Source organism: Perca fluviatilis, chromosome 5, assembly GCF_010015445.1.
Source record: "Perca fluviatilis chromosome 5, GENO_Pfluv_1.0, whole genome shotgun sequence".
In the NCBI taxonomy this organism is placed as follows: domain Eukaryota; kingdom Metazoa; phylum Chordata; class Actinopteri; order Perciformes; family Percidae; genus Perca; species Perca fluviatilis.
Window position 1 is genome coordinate 28,326,332 of NC_053116.1, and position 21,349 is coordinate 28,347,680.

General features: G+C 39.2%; 1 pseudogene; it reads left to right on the forward strand.

The window, feature by feature from the left end:
- Window positions 1–1,436: 1,436 nt before the first annotated feature.
- LOC120559024 lies at window positions 1,437–19,518 on the forward strand (annotated as a pseudogene).
- The last annotated feature ends 1,831 nt before the right edge of the window (window positions 19,519–21,349 follow it).

A 21,349-nucleotide genomic window follows, 5' to 3' on the forward strand; every position in this document is an offset into this window, starting at 1 on the left:
CTTAGATAACTTTGAGAAACAACTTAAGTTAGTTATTCAGTCCTGTTTGTCAAACTACGCCCCTTCTTTTCTTTCCAACAGCTGAACAAATCTATCTATTTTTAGCCCCACTCCGTCCCTGAGCCTATCAGACAAGGTATTCACACCAAGTAACATCTCAAAACCAATGATGATAATTGGGGTTGTGTTTATTAATGAAGCCTCAGCCTCAGTTAAGTTTGACAGCACTAAAGGCACGATCATTTTCATAATCATGATGCACACACCCATGTTGATAGCTGACTATGCAATTCGCAAAGATAGGAATAAAGGCAGCCTATTATAATGTGTCCTGCTCCTGGCACTTACCAGCACCTCTTGCTGATGTGAAATTAACTCTGAATTAAGTCTGTCCCTCATCATGACCAGGCTGTGGATGCTCAGGCTCAGTTTCCACTTGGTCCTCTACACTCTGGCTAAGTGATGCAGTGCCGCTTTGGTCGTCAAGGACTATAACATTACTGCTGCTGCTCGCTCTGTGAGCTTGATCAGTCTCGAGAGACTTGGCCCTCTTTTCTTTGAAATTTTCCCATCCACCTTTTTCCTTACGTTTTCTATAGCGTTTTATTTTTTTATTTTTTTTTACACGTAGCATATAAGTGATCGTATTAGTGCCCTCTGCTGTTGGCTGTTAATATAACTTTTAGACATTTTTTGTGCTAACGGCCGTCGGATGGACGGCTGTTCTGGACTTTTCCGAACGCACAGATTGTCAGTCCGTTCCTAGTGTCAAGGAACTGGAAAAAAGGGTTGCCATTATCCACACACATTTCTTCAAAAACATACCAGGCAAGCCATTTAGTTTGATGTGTATTTTTAGGAGACAGGCTTGTTCTCTGATACACTTTTTTATTTATTTTTTTAAGATACATTTTTGGGCTTTTACGCATTTATTTGATAGGACAGCTAGGTGAGAAAGGGGAGAGAGGGGGGGGGGGGAAGACATGCAGTAAATCATCACATGTCGGATTCAAACCCTGGACCTCTGCGAAGGCATAAACCTCTCAGTATATGTGCGCCTGCTCTACCCACTTTTAGCTTTGTCAGTTCCACAAGTATAACCAGAATATGGCAATCATTACAATAAAGTATTCAATGTATTTAGTTGCATTAATGTTGTTCCAAATGTTTTTATTTCTTATTTTGCCATAGCTAAGAAAAAGTAGGAATAGCCGTTATCCAACTGCTCCACCTCTCATCAGCTCAGTTTCCCTGCTGGCATGTCTGTGTGCTTTGCCTGGTTCACTAAAGTGATCGGCCTCTTGCTCTGAGACTGGATGTCTGTCGTCCCTCATGGGATTATCATGGTATTCTCATTTTAGAAATTTCAGCCAGCTGAATAGGAGCCACTGGAGTCAGCTTCAGGTTTGTTTTGCACAATAGACATAGACGGCCCTAGATCCAAATGAATAAATACTGTGTGTCTGAGTGTTTCTGTATCCACCATTATTCTCACTGGGTACCTACCACTGGGTCCTGCTTAACCATGCTTGGCCTCAGCACCACACTTTGTGAGTATACTGATGACCATAATAACAAAAAAGTCTTAGTTAAATCTTAATCTTAATAAATCTGTTTAGGCTGACTCATTAAGACGAAGTAAATAAATATGTACGGTCCATTTAATGTTTCTTTTTTTTCAGTGCTGGCAGCAACCTATGTGCTTCTAAGTCCAGGTAAATATCTCTGGGTGCTTGAATAAATTTGTTCGTACAGTATATGCCTTTGTGTTAAACTAATACTTCCATATGTTTTTAGGTGTTGCCACACAGACAGTTACCACCTGTGAAGTCAACACTGTCCATCGCCTGAGCTGTGGTATGCCTCTCTTTCCTAAGACTTTCTGTCCCCAACAGTGCATATTTTGGCAGCACTAAAGAGCTGGTTTGATCATTACTTTTTTTATTTTTATTTTTTTATTATAATCATTTGACTAATCTGAGAGTAAAGGTATTAAAAACGTTTAGGTGGAAGAAAAACATTTTGATATGCATGTCACGGGATGAACAGAATGAGTTGATTAGTTGGCATCGTAATCAAAACTGATTAATATCTGATGAGGCATTGGTGTCATTTTTGGATTTATTACAGTACAAATATTACATATTGGACCTTTAAGTAATCTCTGCAAGTAGAAAAAACAGTAAAATTAATTTGACTAATTTTCTAATTTCTCCCTCTTTGCTGTTTCACAGATGGCGGAGTGATCAGTGTGCAGGAAGCACTGTATGGACGTGCAGACAGTGTGACCTGCGGTGAAGGAAAACCTCAGGAACAGCTTGCCAATACAGAGTGCTCTCTAGAGGGCACAGTGGACATCCTCAAGAAAAGGTATCATAGAATAATAATATACTGTTTTTTATCATTACATGTATTCTAAATGCAGCTACTGAGAGACTTCTATTCAAAAAGTAAACGAAAACATACAACCAGACAACAAGAACAATAGTACGAACATGTGTATTACAATTAATATTACAAGCATATGCAGTGCCATCAATTACTTCCATATTCAGTGCTAGACAGAAACAGGCACACCAGATCCTCTGTGCTTTAGTATCGAGTGTATTCTTCAGTTTCCTTATGCGTCCTACAGCAGAGATGGGGACTCGAGTCGCACTTAAGTCGCACTAACAGCTGACTTCACTTGACTGGGACTCGACCCAAAAGACTTCAGACTTGACTCGGACTTAAGCTTCGAGACTCGTGAACAACCTGTTTTCATGCAATTCTTGCTTTTTAAATCTAAATGTATTCATGTATTTCTATTTTCTTTTATTGGCGCATAGATGTTGGGGAAACGTATGACGAGCTGCATGTCCCCTGCCCTTTGCCATAATGTGCAATGTAACGCATATGCCTTATGTGCGCGCACTCACATATAAAAAAAATGCATTGCCGATGGCACACCTTTTGTCATTAGTTTTGCTTTCAATAACTTCGTAAACAGTGGCAGTAACCGAACAGCTACATGCAAGGTGTGTGGCTAAAGATAAATGATGCCGGATCAACAACGTTGGACTTCATCAGGCATCTCAAAACACACCCAGATAGGTCAGTCACTTGCTAATGTGAAAGACACGTTACATTTAGCATATATCGTCACAGGTAACAAGCTAACCATCACAAAGTGTTGTGCTAATGCTGGGAACAGGCCAATTGTATCTTTATAGTTAGTAGTTGCTGAGGCTCAGACATCCATGGCACACAGGAGGCGGGACTCACGGATCCATCTCCCCAGGAACACGCTGTGTCGGGGGGGCAAACTCATGTGATGCATAATTGATCCCGTGGATGATTTAGGCTATTAACTGAACAAGCTGTACCCGGTCCACCAAACACTGGGCCATCTTGACGGTCTTAATTTTGCACATATTTCTGTTACTGTAGTCCTATTTACTATTTCATTATTTCATCCATGCGTGGCGCAGCGGATCCGTGCACACTGTCACCTGCCGTGGAGACGCTGGCCTCACTAACCTCTCCTCCTCTGAGTCGGATCTCCTTCGCGCTGGACTCAGTTTCACTGAGCGTACTAACACTTAGAAAATAAATGGCATTGTATCAGTGAGTTCAAACTGCTTATTGTGCGTAATTTGGACTGCCACTGAGATGCATGTTGTTCTGTAACTGGTGTGGCGCTGCCACTACTCTCTTGATTTCCACTTCGACATTAGACATTTTTTTGAGTGAGAGACGTAACATTTAGCATATATAGTCACAGGTAACAAGCTAACCATCGCAGTGTTGTGCTAATGCTGGGAACACGCAAATTGTATCTTCATAGTTGTATCCATCGATGTGACAGACTTAGGTTAATATTTCACCAGGTCCAAGGGCTAGAGGGATGTGTTAAGTAGACCCCATAAAGTTATCCTACAACTGATTTTGATACTGTACTGTATGGATGGTAGCTACAGGCATGCTTTGAATTCATAACATGTAGCAATACAGTGTTAAGGACAGATCAGATGGCCAGAGACTTGAGACTTGACTTGGACTCGTGGCAAAAGACTTGAGACTTGACTTGAACTTGCCCCTCAAAGACTTGAGACTCGACTTGGACTTCCAAAAAATGACTTGTGAACATCTCTGTCTTACAGTGACTAATTCCTTCGAGGATTAGGAAGGAAATAATCTCTTATTCTCTCGAAATGCAGGTCTGCTGCAACTCTGTTCTTTTAAATCAAGGCTCAAGACTTTCCTTTTTGATGCCGCCTTTTTAAGTAATTATTCATTTCTTACACTGCACTGTAACTTTTACTGTATTGCAGTCTGTTTTATCTGTTTTTCTCTTCAACAAATGTTTTGTTTCTAACTGCTCTTCAGTGTTTTATGTAAAGCATTTTGAATTGCCTTGTTGCTAAAGCTGCCTTGCCTTACCCCTCACATTGGCCCAAGTCCCAGCACTGTGTTTCATTGTGATTCAGCTTGAATCATGCTCTTTATGTTCTCCCTGCAGGTGTGATGGAAAAAAGGTGTGTGAAGTAAGCCTGGATGTCTTAGGAACACGTGATCCCTGCCAAGACACTTTTAAATATCTACAGACCAAGTACACCTGCCTCCCAGCAAGTCAGTCACATGTCTGCCTTACATTAAAGCAAAACTGCAAAAAGAAAAAAGCCTAATTTTGCTTGGTTTTCACTTGCTTTATTTACAGGCTGATTTTGTTGCCAGGATGTCCAAAGGTTTTTAACTATACAGGACATATAAAGTATGTTCGTATATACATGGCTTGTTGCATTGATGGGACATTGATATTTTCCTTTACTTATTTTCACTAGGGATTTAAATGTTTAAGTTTTGAGTGCTAGTAATTTAAACAGGAGGTATTGTGTTTCCAGTCTGTAAGTCATCAGTGGACTATATTTCTGTTTTTAGTAGTGTGATCTGAATCGAAGAAGATCACAAGAAGGTGTGTGACTTTTGCGGTAGCTCAGTCCGTGGGGACATGACTTTGGAACCAGAAGGTACAGAATGTGGAATGTGGACTAGTAGCTGGAGAGGTGCCAGTTCGCCTCATGGGCACTGCTGGGGTGCCTTGAGCAAGGCATCGAACTCCTAACTGCTCATGGCACCTGTCCATGGGCAGCCCCCTCGCTCTGAAAGATCTCCATTATCGCATGGTCCTGTTTGTGTGCGTGTATTTCCTGCCTGTGTGTGCGTGTGTGTGTGTGTGTGTGTATGTATGTAAAAATAACTATTATTATTATACTACTAATTAAATTTCCCCCTCGTGTCTATAGTGTCTTCTTCTTCTTCTGCTGCTTCTTCTTCTTCTTCTTCTTCTTCTTCTTCTTCTTCTTCTTCTTCTTTTTCTTCTTCTAATAATTATGTTTAATGTGATTCCTGTTATTTTGACAGTTCACCATGTGACATGTGAGCACTCTTTGGCATACCTGCAGTGTGGTAAGATCACTTTATCTTCGTGTGTGTATGGTGGATTAAAATTACAAACATGAGCTCTCTTGTATTTTCTGGTCACCTGCCTCTCAAAGCTAATTTTTTGTATTTGCTTCCAACTCCTCCTCCTCTTCTTGCCAGATGAAGGGCAGATTATATCTGTCTATGGTGCTGATTATGGACGCCGCGACCAGAGCACATGCACCTACAAACGGCCTGCTTCTGAGATCCAAAAAACTGACTGCTCACATCCCGCAAGCACAGTTTCTGACAGGTGCAGTTGTCTTTGTCAACTTGTACTTCATGTTGAAAGCTGTCAAAATCATGGTATATTTAACTTTATAACTGCAGTACAGTGATAGCTGCAAATTTGTGATGCCATTCACTTTTTTAGGCTCCAGCGCACATTCCAGCCTGTATTCATGCACATGTCACTCTGCCTCCACAGCTGCGATGGGAAAAACAGCTGTATTATCAAAGCAAGCAACTCAGTATTTGGAGACCCCTGTTACGGCACTTTCAAGTACCTGGAGGTGGCTTACATATGTGGATGTAAGTAGTTGGAAGGCCAGTTTGCATAATTTCACTACTGAAGTCTGTGGTCCAAATGTGCAGATGAAAACATGATGTGGAATACAGTATGGGGTGGGAAACAGAGTGTTATGAAACAATCCAATCACAATTGTTTTAGTGGTATCATCTACTGGCTTGAACTCTGAGTTTGTTCTTAAAGCAGTTACGAGCTTGGAGAACAAAAGTGACACAAAGCAGGGTTCAGTTATACAATGTTCTAAAGGTTTAATGAGACACACAAGAATAGGCTATTCAGGGTTTTCCCTGCTATTATAAGGTTTAGGTGCAGCACCCGAGCCGTTTTGGGCCGCACCTATCCCGAATGAAAGACTTTTTGTAGTTAGACTCACTTTTTGAGTGTTATTCATTTGTGATCTGCCCTAGATTTTCCAACATTTTAGACACAGATATGGTTGTAATAAGGGTTATGATGTGAAAAAGAGACGCAGAAACTACACAAAAAGGACACCAACCAAGTACAAAGGGACACAACATGACTACAAAGAGGTGGTGAAATAGCTTCTTCTTTTTTGTTTTCTTTTTTTTACCGAAAAACATAACATTTTCTTGAGGAAGGACACCTAAACCCCTGTCAAATACACACCAAATACGCACACCTAAGTCTTCTACAAAGCTATGGAAAACACCGTTATTTTTATCTTCTAACATTCGCTGCATTTACTCTGATGACGTGAGAGTCTAGATAGATAAGAAAAGTTCACCAGAGAAAAGGAGGATTGGTGTGCCCGGGTTGATTCAGTGGTAGAGCAGGCGCACATATACTGAGAGGTTAACGCAGATAAATCATAAGGAAGGAAAACAGTGTGCCAATTTATGATACCAGTTTATGATAGCAATTAAAACACATTTTCACAGAATAGAATGTAACATTTACAACACAGAGATATATCAACTGCTTAAACAACTATCTTAGCGACGATAAAAACAAATTATGTTTTTTATGCTCTATTAATGCATAGGTTTGGGGATAGATTGGTTCTTGATTTTAGAAAATATTGTGCTGTGCTGATAAAATGTAAAATGCTGTTCATTTAACCATCCTTCAGTAACACATTTTGCACAACCAGTCACTTAAATAGATTTATCTGAAATATAATTTATGTTTGTTTGCAGATCCTTCCATCACTCCAGAGTAGGCTAAATGTAGCCTACTGAAATTACAATAAGATCACAATAAACATGTATTAAATAAAATACATTTAATCAGCAGCATGTGTCTTGTCAGTTTGTGATCAGATTGTATTATTTTTTGCTTTTTATTATTTAACAAGAATCTAAAGAAATATGCACAAGCGAAGCTCCACTACAGTGACCCCAAGTGTTATATGGATCTTCCATGAAGTCCAGACACAAAAAAAATAACAATAGGGGCTTTTTAAAAAAAAAAACATTATTTATTCAGGGAAGGTTCACTGAGAGGCAGCCTCTCTTTTGCAGGAACGCCCTTATCACATTCACACAACTGCACACAATTACTGTTTACAGTGTTCCAGGAAGTCCACTGAAAAAATGTAAGTTTACAGGAACCTCAAAGAAGTTACTGTAAATAAAACCAACTGGGAGCACCTGTTACTGCAAGTCTAAAAGATGAACACACTGAGAACTGTCATACATTGCTGTGATGAGCGTAGTGTCATACATTAGGAAGACTATTTAGTCACACAAGCACATGAGCTTAAAAAAATGTGACTAAACTCCTCAGTCCATATATCAAAACAAGGAGCTCTCCTTCAAGAAAATGTGAGAAATGAGAGAGAGAGGATTGATGTATTTGTTATAGAAAAACCTGAACAGGTGGATGATTGCAACATCATCACAAGTAATGGACTTTGTATACCCTTCTGATGAGTTTTGCAATGCTGTCATATAATTTGTTCTGGGATTTTTGCATGTCGCACCCATGGTCCCACCTCATGATATTTCCGTAATGTGAGTCGGCATACTGATAAACCAATTGTGCAAGATCAAGCTATTGTATTGTAGGCCTATATAAGGCAAAGGCAGTTCTTGATCCAGCATAACAGCCTACAGGTGTGTTTCTTCCAGCCAGCATCTGTCTTACTGTTCACCTCAGACCAGATCTTCTAAAACCATGCTCTGCTTCAGACTCAGCACCACACTGTGTAAGTAGCCTGCAACTGACAACTAGAACTCATTATATGGGTGTTCATGTAAAAATAGGAATTACGTTTGATTTCTGCTGTCTTGCTGAAGAAGCTAAAGCTTTGATATAGGCTATGTGATTGGAGTTTCAGGGTGGTGGGTAGGGTAAGACAGTAGGCTACATCCTTGTCTATTTGCCATAATACCATACCAATAGGCTACGTCCCCGAGACAAAGAGGCCAAACAACAAATGGTCAGTGGTGGAAGAAGTATTCAGATCCTATGAAGTAAAAGTACTAAAATCCTCACATTTTAGAAACTGCAAACGATCAAAACAGTTGTGTCAATCAACTAAGTGTTTAATAACAGCTAATAGCTAATCATTTCAGCTGTAGGACTACTTGAAGGCCTATGAATTGTTGGGTAGTTTAATTTATAATATAACATCGTATTTTATGAACTACATATGTTTTGTGTGCATAAATCTTAATTTGTAAAGTAACTAGTAACTAAAACTGCCAGATTAATATAGTTGAGTACAATATTTCTCTCTGAAATGTAGTGGAGTAGAAATAGAAAGTGGTATGAAAAAAAAAGACTCAAGTAAAGTGCAAGTACCTCAAATTTGTACTTAACTGGGCCTATACAGTGGTGTAGTCTACGTGATACACAGGTATATGCAGTATACCCACTAAGAAATGTCCAGGATTTCCATATACACACTTAAAATTGTGCAATGATACGCAACAACATAGTTTTGTGACAGAACTTTCAATTCAGATATTTGTATTCACAAATACGGGGTTGAGTAATGTGACAGCAAACTAAACTACCACTGCAGAATCGTATTAGCACAGTAGAATGAATTGTGTCTCCGTTTTAACACTTACTAATGAATTGTCCTGTTTTTCTTTTTCTTTCTTCCTGTTTCTCCCTGTTTTATATAGCAAATGTTACTACTGTATATCTTTTCTCCTTTTTATTGTAACTTCAACCTGCCTAATGTACTACAGATGGAAATTAGCCCCTGGGCTACAATCTGGCACTTTTACGTGTACTGCTGTACATGTTCATTGAATGTGCATTGTCCTGAAATAAATAAAATAAATAGAACATGCAGAGAGACTATTCTCATCTTTCATTGACCCGCTCCTCACTGAGCACAGTGGGTAGTGTGTGCGTAGCAACCGGGCCCAAATGCTCTGCCTACACTAACGCCAGTATCCTCCCTTCACCACACAAAGGCCCATTCTGAGCCAGGAAAAAAAAAAGTGCGACAGTATACCCACTATTAGACTACACCACTGGGCCTACAGCACTTGAGTAAATATACTTCGTTACATTTCACCCTTGAATATGGTAGGTTATTTGCGGTGGAAATTTTCTTCCCATCGATTTGAGCTATTTGTGACAAATGTGCATGGAACAGGGGTTTAGGATAAAGCACAATAAAAAAGAATATTTTTTAGAGAGAGACTTTGTAACTTTTGCTTATGTTTGACTGGCACAGTTTGACAGTGATGTTTTTTTTCCCAGTGCTGGCAGCAACATGTTCGCTCATGTCAGCAGGTAACTTATCTGAGTGAATGATAATAATGATGCTTGCATTTATTTTCTGCATACAGTATGTGGCTTAAACACACTTTAACTTATTCTTTTATATCTGTTATTTTAGTTGTCTCCACAGAGAAAGCTATCACCTGTGGCAGCGATGGGAATGTCCAGCGCCTGAGCTGCGGTATGACTGAACTCTCTTAAGTCTTTGTGTCCACTGTGAGTGGTACATTTAGGTTTGACGGCCTTAATAAACTGATGCAACCAGTATTGAGGCATTAAAAACATTTTGGGCTTTAGTAACCAGAAAATATACTGTGGCAGAGAGAAACACCAAATACTTTAGCCTACTACAAACAGTATCAGCTATCAGTATCAGACATTTTAGGCTCAGTCAATATGAAAGATAAAAATATGTTATTGCCATACAAATATAATGAAGTTGTTGAAGCCATTATACAACTTGTCTTGTTTCTTAATTTCTCCCTTGCTGTGTAACAGATGACGGAGTGATCAGTGTGCAGACAGCACTGTATGGACGTGCAGACGCTGTGACCTGCAGTGAGGGAAGACCTCCGGCACAGCTCGCTAATACAAACTGCTCTCAAGCTGGCACAGTGGACGTCGTCAAGAAAAGGTACACATTACATGTACAATCATAATTGTAAAGAATAATATACTACTACTACTAATATACATGCATCATTCAAATCATCTACATGAAATTAATCAAATGTAGTACATTGATGAGCTAGCCTATAACAGGAAAGTGTGTTAAAAGTTAAATGTTGTGCTAAAAACATGCTTGTAATGCGTTTACAGGTGTGATGGCAAGAGGGAGTGTGAAGTAAACATCAACGTATTTTATACCTCTGATCCCTGCTCTGGCACCTACAAATACCTGGAAACCACCTACACCTGCATCCCAGCAAGTGAGTCACATTGTCACATGTCTGCATAAAGAAAAGAAGCTGCAGGTTTTATAGAGTAATGTGATTCCTTCATGTTACTTTGACAGTTCACCTTGATGCCTGTGAGGGCTCTTTGGCGCAACTCCAGTGTGGTAATATTTATTTTTATTTTTTGCATTCATGGTGGATTGATGTGACAAACATAATTACATTTTCAGTGCATCAGACCGCTAAATATTCACTACATTGTTGTCTTCTACACCTTGCCAATTGTACCAATTGTTCTTCCTTTTGTTTGACAGATCAAGGACAGGTTATATTTGTGTATGTAGCCGACTATGGACGTCGTGACCAGACCACCTGCATTTACCAACGGCCTCCCAATCAAGTTCAAAATATCTACTGCTCAAGCCCCACACGCAAAGTTGCTGACAGGTACAGTTGCACAACCTTTACTGAATATATTGATAAAAAATTAAAGGAACTATTTCCTATTGGCACCGATCGATCGGTTACGTTGTAACCTTGGTTCTGTTCTGTTCTCTGAGTGAAGAGACTATCTCTCCAGCCGCTCGGAGACGGTTCCGATCAAACTATCAGTGATTCCACATCAGCACAGGTGCTTTACAGGGCGTGGCCGGGCAAGCCGGTGTGTCTTAAAGGAAGTATCCACGTACCGGACCACAGGGCGAACATCCCCGTACATATGGAATATGTAACGGTGGAGAGATAGTCTCGATACGATAGACAAAGTCCAAATTAATTGGAATTCTTGCTAGATTACCTCAGTAAGTTAGAAAGTAAAATTGACAAAAGAAGGGATAAAAAAGGAGGCATTTCACATGCACAAATCATTCAAGGCCTAAAAAAATCTGGAGTTGGTGTTGGGTTGGAGAAGCTCAGTTCAGTGTGTTGTGTACTGCAGCAAGAAGGAACTGCAATCTGCAAAAATGATGACCGCTATGACAAAGTCTGTAGTCATGTGTTCATGGCGATTTTCTTTGCTGATAGACAGGCTGAGATTTTGTAACATATAAAGAAAATTACCACCTTAATTACGCAGTTCAGATTTTATATGCTCCATATTATTCAAAGCCTGTTTTCACTCATTTGTCACTTTGCATCCACAGCTGTAATGGAAAAAACAGCTGTACCATCGCAGCACGCAACTCTGTGTTTGGAGACCCCTGCGTCGGCACCTACAAGTATCTGGAGGTGGCTTACATATGTGATTGTAAGTATCTTAAAGGTCCATTTGGCTGTTCACTCTGGGACAGGCACACAAAAAACTCACAGCGACGATAAAAATGCGTTGATTTACAAGTTGCTTAAATTATCTGAATTGAATATTTCCTGTTCTTTTGCAGATCCTGGGAGTTCTCCGCTTCCATAGAGTTTACCTATGTAAGCATACTGAATTTTCAGTCGTATCACAATAAACATGCATTCAATTAAATACTTTTGTCAGTTTGTTCATTGGCTAGAGAAATGTAAAACTTAACCGCAGAATCCTGTTCCAGCTATAGAACTATACTAAAAAACCAAATATGGAGTAGTTCAACCCATAAAGGTTGTTAAGAAGTTGAACTTTTGAGAGCAAAGAAATCCTCTGCTGCACAGGATGCAGTTTATGTTCCCACATCGTTTGGTTAGGTAACATTAGTCTCGCTTTGCCAGACATCTACACAGCGCTGCGGAGAAGCGTCTGGCACATCCACACAGCATTCTGGGATAGGAGAAAAACGTGCTCTGGTTTATTGGCATTTCTTTAAACCAATCACAATCATCTTGGGCGGACAGTGCCGCTGCAAAATAGCCTCGGGAAGGAACATGTTTTGGTGGAACGTGTATGTTCAAAGGTTGTTTTGGTCGTGCAACAGAAAACTCAGATTGGACAGAGTCTAGCACGCTGTCTGGATTTACCCTGCAGAGATCTGAGGAGCAGTTAACCATAGTCCTCATAAATCTGACATCCGGTCAAAATGAGGGACACCCGGCAGAATTTCTGGCAGCACCTGAACTATCCCGGAAGTGAAACGTCGTCAATATAGACTAGGTTAACATTAGCAGCTGTAGCTACAATGGCTGACCAAAGAAAACACAAAGGATTTATTAACATATTACATGTGATTCAAAAAGCTGTAAATAAATCAGAAATGTTACATTCGTCAAAAGGCAACAGTTCAATCAGATGAAATTCCATAGGCTCACATTTCCTGTGCTCCCTGAAGTAAAAGGATGTAATTTTGTTGCATGTTGTCAAACCTTAGCCTTAATGTCCCACAATGTTAATCTGTTACAATGACTTCATGGAGCGTGTGAATGAGTGTAACCCTCAGGTTGTCCACAGCAACGACTGGATTGGAGAGGTCGGTCTTCGACGGGTAGACGACCTTCAGGTTGCCGTCCTGGTCCACTGTGCGGACCTGCTGAACGATCAGTTGGCTGGAGGTCTTGCTGCTGGCCGCCGGCTCTTGTGGGCCTTCCCCTTCCCCGTATGACCCCGCCTCCTCCCAATTCTCCGGTGAACTTGTTCAACGCTGCCATTTTCTGTGGTGAAACAGGAAATGCACTTCAAATGTGTGATTTGTTGTTGCATTTATGAGATTGACTTGAACAGATTGTGTTAAGCTGAAGACACATTTTTTTAGATTGTTTCTGGGTTTTCTTTGATGCATTTCATTCAGAAATGAGAAAGTCCTTGAAGTTTCTGAGGTTTAGATAAATAAATAAAAGGGAAAGAGAGGTATTGAACGTAAAGACACAAGATGTGTCCCAAATCCATAAACCCTACTACAGTATATACTAATTCTATGTGAAGTTTCTTCTAGAGCCTCCATCAGGCCAATATTGCTACTTGTCCACAGGAAATATTAATGTGAAATTTTCCGAGCACTGAACTTTCCCGGAGTTTTCCTCTAGAGCCACAAATAATACATAAAGTTACCTTAAAACTATTGATTAATCCATATTATCTACAAGTGACAGAGCACCTAACTCATAGTGGTGTCTTTTAGTTTTCACATGAATAGTGATGACAAAGGTCCATCATTTGCCCAAACTGCCTTTTCAGTAAAAGGGGAACTAATTATGGAACTCTCTGCCAGACCACTTGAAATGTATCCTAACATTAGCCACCATAAAAAAAACTGTGCTCTTTCTGTATACTTTCTTTCCTTTTTCATTTCATTCCATTTTATTTCATCTCTCTCTTATTTTTAAGAATGTTAATTTGTATTTTTATTTTTAACCAAAAGCCCTAGGGACAAGTGTCGTGAACAAGCTTCAGCTAAAAACACTATGATATATACATCAGATGACTGTTTAGGCTTATCTATGTTTTTTGTATCTGTCCCTACCTACATAAACTATAATAATAATAATAATAATAATAATAATAATAATAATAATAATAATAATAATAATAATAATAATAATAATAATAATAATAATAGAAGCAATGGCCCAAACTATGAAAATAAAATCCCAGTTGTAATTAACTTGACTCATTCGTTCTTGACAGAGAAAAGAGAGGAAAAATTAATCTTACTACAATCAGAGCGTCCATAACATCTTTACAGGTCTGCAGGCTGGCTGCACTCGTCACCTCCAAAAACAACTCTTTGGTAGACTTCTTGGTCTGTAAAGTACAATCAGCTGATCATGTTATCATTTTTATTATACAGTGAGAAGACGGAGAAAAACTGTGGGACAATGTGGCATGTCTGATGGGTTACTGGGTTCTCTGTGGACATCATTTCCATCGTATGACAGTATTAAATATGAAATTCTCTCTTATGGGAGGACACAATTATGATAACCAGGAAGTAAACAGACATACACACCTTGGTTTTCTCACTGTTGGTAATAGGTGGGAATGAGATCACATGTCCCTCTGCATCCACTAGGCAGGGATACATTTCTTTTCCCTGCAGAAGCTGCAGGTATCTGTAAAAAAGCAAAAGTTTAAAGACAACATTATAAAAGGCTTAAGCAAATGTAATAAATACATAGCAGGTGATATTCTTTCGATGATAAACTCGAAAAATTATAAGATTCAACTCTGTTGGGGCTGTCAGCAGTGAAGATTCATTGATTTGCAGGTTTCATTTGGTGTGTGACACTGAGTAGCACTTGTCATGTAGGACTTTACTTAAAGCACACTGTTAATGCATTAACCACAGATATAAAAAACATCAACAACAGTGGTTTAGATGATATAAGTCAGACATGTCTATCATAATCAAGATCAACAGATCAATAATATCTTTAAATCCTATTTTTTCAGCATTTTCCTTTTATCACGTAGGCTTACCGATTACAACTACCCGGCTAAATGTGGGCTTAATAAGTATGTGATGCCTTATAATGTGTTAACAAGGCATTGGTTGAAACAAATCTGGCTAAAGCTGTGGTCCAACCAACATACTTACACTGCCCTCATGTGTTCAAACCATAGACTGTAATAATAGCATACCAAGTTATACAGATGTCTTGTACAACACTTTGTTAGAAAAGTGTTTTGGTATACAAGTTATCTTTTATTTAAAAAATCAGTTTGTGTTTCAAACACAAAGGTTTATTCCAAAACCTTCCTCCCTGGACTCCAGCCTGCAGTTATCTAATGAGGATCTTTTAAAACCCTTTCCTCAACAGAGAACACAGAGTCATAAGTTGCAGTGAGTTGTGGAGGCCAGATGAAGTTGGGACGTTGTGTAAAACTTAAATAAAAACAGAATACAATGATTTGCAAATCCTTTTCAATCTATATTCAATTGAATACACTACAGAGACAAGATATTTAATGTTCAAACTGATCAACTTTATTGTTTTTTTTGCAAATATTCACTCATTTTGAATGTGATGTCTGCAACACTTTCCAAAGAGCTGTGGCAACAATAGACTGGGGAAGTTGAGGAATGCTCAAAAAGCACCTGTCTGGAACATTCCACAGGTGAACAGGTTAATTGGAAACAGGTGAATGTCATGATTGGCTATAAAAAGAGCATCCCCAAAAGGATCAGTCATTCACAAGCAGCGATGGGGAGAAGTTCACTGCTTTATCATCAACTGTGTAAGTCAATATTCCAGTTGTTTAAGAAGAACCATTAGGTTTCAAGGGACAACTACAACACTAATTGGTTCAAGTACAATTAGGAATGAAGTTTGATATGTTGTCTTGCTGAAGAAGCTAAAGCTTATAGGCTATGTGATTGGAGTTTTGGGGTGCTGGTTAGAATGTCAGGGTAAGACAGCACATCATTGTCTATTTGCTGTGTTACCAATAGGCTACGTTCCCGAAACAAAGGCTGATTCGCGCACATAACTTCTGTGTTTGGTGCAATATGGTAGGTTATTTGCGGTGGAAATGTTCTCATCAACTTGAGTTATTTGTAACAAATGTAAATCAAGTGAGACACGTTTTACTGAGCTCAGCCTTTTCCCTCTAGTCGAAAGGTACATTTTCACTTTTGTTCTAGTTTTCATCTAATCATCTAGCATGGGACAGGGGTTTAGGATAACGCACAATGAATATATAGTTTTGCTTAGGTTTAGCTGGCATAGTTTGACAGTAGGCTTTATGTTTCTTTTCCAGTGTTGGCAGCAACATGTTCACTCATGACAGCAGGTAAATTGTATGAGAAAATGCTTATGAGTAAATCATGATGCTTTCATTTTCTGCATACAGTGTCTTGAAGACACGAGAACTTATTCTTTCATATCTACTAGTTTAGTTGTCTCCACAGAGAGGGCTACCACCTGTGGCAGCGATGGCGGGGATGTCCAGCGCCTGAGCTGCGGTATGACTGAACTCTTAAGTCTTTGTGTCCACTGTGTGGTACATTTAAGCAATATTGCACTGAAAAAAAATACTGCCAAATATGTTAAATCAGACTGTTAGAACCATGGATGTATTGGAGCTGAAACATCCCAACTTCATGGATGTATTGGTTTCCTGTATCGGTCACGTGGACTCTGCCACGCCTCTTTAGGAGACTAGCGGCAGGTTCGAGTGTATTGATTCCAATGAGAGAAGTGAACGTAATTACAGATTATGAGCAATCCTTTTGCCCCATAGTCACCAAGTAACTATTGGGACTTATTTCTCACAAGCTACATAGCTCCAGAACATTTATTTTTTTTGGATAAACTTTGTTTTCTGCAGAACATGTTTGATACTAACATGGCATTTGTCAGACTGACACAGGAGAAAATTTTAACTTTAATCTGAATCACTTTATACTAGTTTGGAGAGCTTTTGTGTGTTCCACTGTAGTTTCTGAATTACTTGCATGAATATGTTTTTATTTTTTTAAACGGTTAACACAGATGGTGAAGTGGTCTTTCAAGTGATGCACCAGGTGTGCTCAAATTGCCCTGGGTGTGCTGATTTGAGCACTTTCTAAATGTCTGGTTGAACAATAAGATTGTAAGGTCGGATCTACTTTGTAAACTGACTCAACCAGTGAGGCATTAAACATTTTGGGCTTTGGTAACCAGAAAATATATACTGTGGCAGAGGGACTCTCATCGCAATCTCTCTACAGCCACAAACTACGCTAATTCCACCATGAACTGTTAACACCAAATACTTTAGCCCTCTACAAACGGTATCAGCTGAGCCTGTAGAAATGTTAAGCTCAGTCAATATCACAAATGTGTGATTGCCATACAAATACAGATAAAAGTGATTTGTGTTAATTTCGCCCATGCTGTTTAACAGATGATGGCGTGATCAGTGTGCAGACAGCACTGTATGGACAAGGATACGGTGTGAACTGCATTGAGGGAAGACCTTTGGGAGTGCTGTCCTTAAGACAGTGCTCTCAAGCAGGCACAGTGGACGTCCTCAAGAAAAGGTACAAATTACATGTACAATCATAGAATAATATACTTTTTTTAAATGATTACATGTATTCTAAATGGGACACTATTTCCTAATTGGGTCAATGATTCAGTGTCACTGAGCTTTCAAAATACATGCATTATTCAAATTTAGTACTTTGAGCTAGCCTATAACCGGAAAGCATGCACCTCACCAACTACAGCAGATCTCTCCTTAGTTACTACGTAATGCTGCTGTATGCAGCAGAGATGAAGTGAAGATATAATTTGCATACAGATAGAAATAAAGACCATATGGTTATTTAAACTAACTGAAGATTCTCTTCATCTCAACTAATCTCCTTTCATTCTGTTTACTCTTCATGAAGAGGTTAACATTGAATTAAACTGAGAATATGTCTCCAGGGACACTGTATTTTCTAAAGGTCATCAAACTACATCATGCAGGTGAATGAACAATGACGTGATACTGCATATTAAAACGAATGGTACCTCATGCAGTCTACATTTCACACTATTGCACTTAATTGGTAGTTGATACAGTATTTACATTTTTAGTAGTTTTAGTGAGCTTTTGCTTTGTGCTAAAACATGCTTGTAATGTGTTTCCTACAGGTGTGATGGGATGCCAGAGTGTGAACTAAACATCAATGTTTTTCATACCTCTGATCCCTGCTATGGCATCTACACACACCACATACACTTGCATCCATTCAAGTGAGTCATTATGTCTGCATAAAGAAAAGAAGCCTCAGGTTTTATAGAGTGGTGTGTAATGTGATTCCCTCATGTTCACTTTGATAGTTCACCTTGTTACCTGTGAGGGCTCTTTTGCACAACTCCAGTGTGGTAAGGTTTCCTTTTTTGCATTTATGGTCGACCAATGTGATAAACATAATTACATTTTCAATTAGACGGGCCTAAATTTTCACTACATTGTGGTATTCCCCACCTTGCCAATTGTACTACCTTTTCCTTGCCAGATCAAGGACAGGTTATATCTGTGAATGATGCCCACTATGGACGTAGTGACCAGACCACCTGCGTTTACCAACGGCCTATCAATCAAATTCAAGATATCTCCTGCTCAAGCCCCACACCCCAAGTTGCTGACGGGTACAGCTGCACAACCTTTAATCAAATATATTAATACAAATTAAGACTTCAAGAAACTATTTACTATTGGCACAGAATTCCAAATTAATTGAAAGTCTTGCAAGGTCAGTTAGAGAAATTGACAAAGGATCAAAGAAGGGAGGCATTTCACATGTGACATTCAAGGCCTATAAACTGCTCCTCAGATCTCTGCAGGGCAAATTGAGACATCTAGCTAGACTACCTGTCCAATCTGAGTTTTCTCTCAACTATTTCAGTGATTCTGTGCAAGTTTTGCACCACCCTTAATGAATGGTTTAAAGAAATGCCAATAAACCAGAGCACTTTTATATATTTTTTCTCCCATCACAGAATGCTATGTGGGCTAGCCAGACCCTCCTCCGCTACGCAGCATGTGGATGGTCTGGCAAAGCGAGGCTAGGGACATGCAGACCAGTGAAGCATTGTAGCCGTTCAGTGTGTTGTACTGCAGGAAGAAGGAACTTTAATCTGCAAAAATGATGACTGCTATGGCAGCCTGTGGAGATTTCTTTGCTGATACACAAGCTGAGCTTTTATAACTTAAAGAAAATGACCACATTTTTATAATGCAGATTTTCATATGCTTCATATTTTTAGTTTTCACTCATGTCACTTTACAGCCACAGCTGTAATGGGCAAAACAGCTGTACCATCGCAGTGAACAACTCTGTGTTTGGAGACCCCTGTGTCGGCACTTACAAGTACCTGAAGGTGGATTACACATGTAACTAAGTATCTTAAAGGTCTCCAAAAACCTCACAGCAACAATAAAAAAGCCAATGCTGTGACTTACCAGTTGCTTGTATTGCCCAAATTGAATGTTTCCTGTTCTTCTGCAGATCCTGATACCTCTCCACTTCCATAGAGTTTACTTATGTAAGCACACTGAAGTTTCAGTCATATCACAATAAACATGCATATTCAATTAAATACATTTGTCAGTTTGTTCATTGGCTAGAGAAATGTAAAACATAATTCAGAATGTGTTCCAGATGCATAACTATATTAAAAACTCAATATGGAATAGTTTGACCCATAAAGGTTAAGAAGTTTAACTTTTGAGCCAAAAATCCCCTACTGCACAGGATGCAGTTTATGTTCCCACCTAGTTTGGTTAGGTAACATTAGTCTTGCATTGCCAGTCCACACAGCATTCTGGGATAGGAGAAACATGCTCTGGTTTATTGGCATTTCTTTAAACCAATCTCCTGGCTTGACCAGACTTGATTCTGAAAGTTGCAAGCTTGGAGAACTAAGTGACACAAAGCAAGGTTCACCTTCACAAGGTTGGAAAGGTTTAATGAGACAACCGACCATAATTTCATTTTCTAACATTGGCTCCGTTCACTCTGACATGAGAGTAGATGGATAAGAGGCCCCAGAGGCAGTGGGAATTGGTTCGCCGTAGGTTCAAACAATCAGGAAGGAAGGCGGTGTGCCAGTTTATGATAGCAATTAAAACATGACCGAGGTGCTCAGTTTTCAAAGACTGGAATGTATTTGCTACACAGATTTATCAACAGCTTAAACTACCATTTTTGCAGGGATAACTTCTTAAAATGCGCTTTATTAATCCAAACCTTTTTAATGGTTGGGTTAGTTCTTAATTTTGGAAATGCTGTGCAGATAGTATAAAATGCTGGTAAGTTAACTGTCCTGCAGTAACACATTTTGCACAACCAGTCACTTAAATAGATTTATCTGAAATATATATATCTGGTTGTTTTTGCAGATCCTTCAATCACTCCAGGGGAGTAGGCTAAATATACTGAAATTGCAGTAAGATCACAATCAACGTCAAAATTGGCATACATCCATCTATCGTAGTAATTGTCTGACTCATAAGGCTTATATTTTAGTTTGCCTTATCTTTTTACTTGCTTCATTTTTCAGTTATTTTAATTTCTTTTCCTCTTGTATAAGGGAGGATGCAGAATAAGCCTTTTTAGGCTCCTCTCCTCACTTTAATGTTTACTGTATGCACTTTGTGCAAATAAACTAATATAAATCAAGATGTATTAAATAAAAATGCATTCAGTCAGCTTGATTAGGTCTTTAACATTTTTGTTTTAACGAGTCTAAAGGAATGTGCACAAAAGCTCCACCACAGTGACTGTTATTTGGAAAACAAGAATGGGAACCAGTTAGCCCTACTGTAAGGCTTAGATGAAGAAACTGAACGGTTTGTGCTGTGAGGAGTGTGGAGATCTGCATTAGACTATAGTCCCACAAGAACCTGACCAAAAAATGGGACAAAAGTTGACCTCTGAAAACCAGAGCTCTCAAAGGAAGAAAATTAGATGCAATGACACTATTCATCATATTGATAAACAAGTTTGTTTTATATAGCCTATGCACATTTCAATAATGCAAGTGTAGGCTACTTATTGCGTCAACACCTATTCTGATAATATTTCACAGATCAATAAAATGGATTGTAGAAACGCCAATGAGAAATTTGAATATGGGTGCAGAGACAGTCTGGATGGCTTTTGGAGAGAAACTGTTGATTAGTCTGGTGTCCCTGAGGGCAGGGATCACGGACAGTGGCCGGGGTGACAACTGTCTTTAAATGTATATATTTTATTTTTTTATTTTTTTCCTGCTCTGGAAAGGTAGCGGGTGTGTGCAATGTCCTGAAGTGAGGGGAGAGGGCAGCTGACGGTTTTCTGTGTGGTGTTGATGACCCTCTGCAGAATTTTATTTTTATTCTTTTCCTTGCAGTAAGTGAGCCGATTTCAACCAGCAGCTGTGGGGTTAA